Raw genomic sequence first — 4,296 nt, forward strand, 5'->3', positions numbered from 1 at the left:
AACGAGATTTCACCAGGTAAATTGGTGCAGCATCGCACACTTCATGAGCTGGCTGTGTGCACGTTCCGTCCGGCAGGATGTCTGTTACGGTTTTTGCTTACCTCACCTTTATTAACTTTGAAATGCAATAAATCACATTTAAATTAAATTGTTAAATATAAATTAACAATTTCATCTAATTTCATTAATTTGCTCCTTCTCTACATTCTGTGCCTTCATGTGTTAATTATCGTGCAGTCTAGCTAAACGGAAGTAGTGAATAAAAAATAGCACCAAAATACTACCATACCTCAATTTAAGCGCATATAAAGTATGAGCAATGCCTCCATCCTTAGTATTATTTCAGGGGAAGAAAATCTAAGGTGACAACATTAAATCGTGTAATGATGCTCCGCTCGACTCGCACCACTGACCAATACAAATGATAATGCTACAATATAAGTACTGAACAGGAACACAGATGTGAGTAAAAGTAATCACAAGGTGAATGCAGAGAGCTTTCTGGACGATATGTGAAAAGTTTACAAATGAGTGTAATATTTAGTATCGTTACATTTGAGATGTTTTCCTTATGAACTAGTAAATTATATTTCACATCACATACCTTGGCCGCATTCAGTATCGCGGATCTCTTTCTCCATGGCAAGCACTGGGCTGTCAAGTGGGGGCTCTTGCACATGGGACTACGGTGCGGAGTCTGGAACAAACAAGTGAAAACAAAGCACCCAATAAAACCAATTCTTTCCTGTATGCGCTATGCATTTACCTTTAGAGCAGCCAGGTTGTGATTCTTGCACAGGCATTCAGGCCGATTCATTTTCTATGGAGGCACCAACTGGGACAGTCCTCTCTAAAGCAAAAAAAAAAAAAGAATATATATAGATCCCACGCACTGTGGGAATCGATGCAAGCAAAGCTTTCTGTGCTGTTTGCGTTCAGTGGCAATATTTGGCGGTGATGTTGACGGCCTACGACAGTCGTGATGCGATGTTAAATGTTACCTTACGTGCACCACTTGTGTTTGCCTACGTAGTACACCAAACAGCGAGGCGTGTTTGCTCGAGGCATTGTTGTGCGCCATTGTTCGTATGCTGCAAGCAATTTAGCACTGCCATTCTTCACACGGGCGCATGGCATCGTGGCTGAAATGTTTATTTGCTCGACAGCCGCATGCGTGTTGTCGTCTTGACGCTGCGTGTTGTCGTCTTGACGCTGCGGTATACTGAGTGCAGCTTTGCGTCTGCACGCCTGCATCAGTTGTCATCATGTACAAACTTGCAGGGTGTTTATTTTTCTGAAATAGCAGAAACGTGCCGTTTCATTCTTAAACTAACATTTTTACAGTTTCTCCGCAACTGTTGCCATGTCTAGTAGCGACTCTTTTATTTAGGCGACCCCAAATGAAGCATGCTTTCTGGTGGCGTCTTTCCATTCTTCCACATCATACTATGTATGCAAGGCGCCACGAGCGAATATCAACTATTATTCATCCGTTTGGTCAGGGCGTTGGCTTTACAAATTCTCTGTATTATCTTTCCATTGACTATCTCCCCTCTGGAAATTTGCACGTGAGTACAAAAGCGCTGCAGCTTCTACAATGCTTATACCGCAGGCTAACGCGTAATTACAGCGCTCCAGAGGTAATTATTGTGTCGATGGCCGAGGAGTTTCAGAGGACATTGTGACGACTAAAGAACTCCAGAGGGCATTGTGGCGACGCCCGCGCAGTTCTTGCTGGAAAGGGCTCACAGACGTCACTCCCGCGTCCCTACTATGTACAAGTACAATGTAATTTCTCGTACACTGCGTACATTATGTACATTACGTACTCAACCACTCCCCGACGCCGCGTGCAGGTCAGCGACAGCAGCAGCAGTGGAAAAGCCGAAGCAAGTGGCAAAAAAAGCTTCGCTTTAAAATATTTGATACACTAGGCAATCAAAAAAGCTTTGGCCAACATTCCACATTATACTAACCATATTGCACTGAGGAGACTAGATGTGCAAGCTTCCACAGTTTCATGTGACACTGAGGCCTCGAACAACGGTGCCTGGCACATTGCATTGCACCTTTGCCTCGGCTGCATTTTTCGTTTCTGAAATTATAGACGCAACGAAACGACATCATTAGTGTTCACAAAGTAATGCAGAGCGCATTGCAGAGCTGTAGGCAAAAAAAAAAAAGACGCGTACATAAGCAAAATTCGTGCGAAAGCTATACAACATGTATTCTCTGAAACAACGCTGTATATAATTATACATCATTGTGCGAAATTGGAATGCAAGTTGTAAGAGAAGGGGTGACGTTGCGGTAAAAAGAGAATTGTGTATTCTTCGCAGTTAGTCAATGCTAACCACCGATTCTTATGTTAAATTACTGGCCCGTTTGACTGAAAGAAAATAAAAAAACACGCATTTTTACCCAAAAAGCGAAGCACTAATAGCGATAGCAAAGCATTAGACCACTACTCAAACTAAGGTACGTAGTTTTACCTGCCGTAACAGTAATCATTAGCTTACTAATAACCATGGTGTCACGCGAGCACAGGCATTAATGAACATATCTCATTTGACGACCGCGAACAATCGCTATCAAGTTGACTTGAAGAACGCAGAGGGGAGCGAACGTTTGTTTTGTTACTCCCTTAAACGCGTCTCCGAACTTTTGAGATTACGCGACCTCCAGCACTACTCGCACCGAAAGAAAGCAGAAATGCAACCACGAACCGCCTCGGCTTGCCCGACCTCTGCATACACCGCAGATTACCTCCAGGCCAGGGCGCGGGCAGTCACGCACCACCACAGCATGGCTAACGGAGGGTGCACGAGGCGAGTTGTGCAATACTGAACGATTTCTGCCAAGTACATCAGCCCAAAGCACGGCGTCAGTACAAGAAACGTATTGTTGAGGTCATTTAGTTGCCCTGACACAACTCATCCCGCCGACAAGCTCAATATTTTAGAAAGGTCTAATCCAATATTTGCACAAAATGACAACATGACAACATCGAATTTAGCTCAATGTAAATCGAAGAGCATAAAGAAGCAAACATATCAACAATAACCTTTTTCAGAAACACTTACGCGAAGCGAGAGCATGCATCATGTCAAATGTTGAATTGCGAACTATAAAGAATTCACGTACTATCCACCCAAAAATAATTTAAAGCAAAAGTTCTGCTTACCGAGATCACATATTTTTCCGTGTGCATTTGGGACGTGGTCACTATAGTCACACCTCACCAGGTTGTCACTTTCCGACAGGCGCAGAATGGTGTATCGCTTGCACTCACAACCCGGCTCGTTGCAGCGACCGCGCAACACACCGAAAAGGTCTCTGCTGCACAAAGGCATGAGGGTGCAGCGGATGGCGCAAGTTCCCAGTAGAAGCGGTAATAACTACTGCAGGCTACAAGTGGTGGCAGCACACAATGGTGATCGGATGGTATCCAAACAAGTCAAATATAATGGCCGTCTCAGAACGACAACAACGACAGGACGACAGCGCGCTAACCACTCCCGCCGGCTCCGAGCCTCCCGCTCCCGCTTAAAATCTTCCCAGCGTGCAACTCGAGCTGTCTCGATTGGGCCGAGGAGGAGAGATGATAGCACCGTGGATGGCCGCGCTCCGGTGTGGCTGATGCCTGCTCGCTGCCGCCATGTTAGAAAAAGGCACTTAGAGGCACAAGCAAAAATGAAAAAAAAAAAATGAAAACAAGCAATGAATTACAGAAATAAATGTCAGAGGTGCCAGTGATTTTATTGGTGTGATGGTGGAAGCATTTCGTGTTTGGACAGTGGTAAAGATTTCATTTCTCAGTTGGCGGCTTCACACATTTAACGCTCTTTTCATCTGTCTATGTCTCCTCAATAAGACAACGGAGCGGACGGCGCTCGCTTGTATGTGAGTGTAGCGGCATCCTGTTCATTTCACTGAACGTTTGGCGCGTTTCGTGTCTGCTGTAACTTAAATTTGCGGTCGTTGTAATGCCAATCTTCGGCACAGCTTATAATGCCCAAAGAAAGTTGGCAGTGGAATCAGTTGCTACAAGTTTTTAAAACATCCTAAGTGCAATGCAGAATTGTTTGCCGACATGTAGGTTGTTTATTTCAAAGCAGTTACGCCGGTCGCGTAGCGCGTACCGCATCCCCAGCTCCCTCGCCGCGCGTTTATACTTCAGTACGCACGCTGCCTAGCTGGTACCGCGTGTCGGCATGGTTTTCTTAGGCACGCGCTTCTTGCACACTAACTATTAACCTCATCTTGAGCGCTTATGGTTGAATCAAGCATGGGAAA

The 4,296-nt window shown here is 44.9% G+C and overlaps 1 long non-coding RNA gene across 1 annotated transcript; it reads right to left on the reverse strand.

The window, feature by feature from the left end:
• Positions 1-649: 649 nt before the first annotated feature.
• On the reverse strand, positions 650-3,665 carry LOC135908667 (uncharacterized). Its single transcript, XR_011512791.1, has 4 exons — positions 3,185-3,665; positions 1,977-2,095; positions 767-850; positions 650-697 (listed from the first exon to the last, which is right to left on the reverse strand). It is a non-coding gene; the product is annotated as an uncharacterized lncRNA (long non-coding RNA).
• Between the last annotated feature and the right edge of the window lie 631 nt (positions 3,666-4,296).

Source organism: Dermacentor albipictus, chromosome 1, assembly GCF_038994185.2.
Source record: "Dermacentor albipictus isolate Rhodes 1998 colony chromosome 1, USDA_Dalb.pri_finalv2, whole genome shotgun sequence".
NCBI lineage: Eukaryota > Metazoa > Arthropoda > Arachnida > Ixodida > Ixodidae > Dermacentor > Dermacentor albipictus.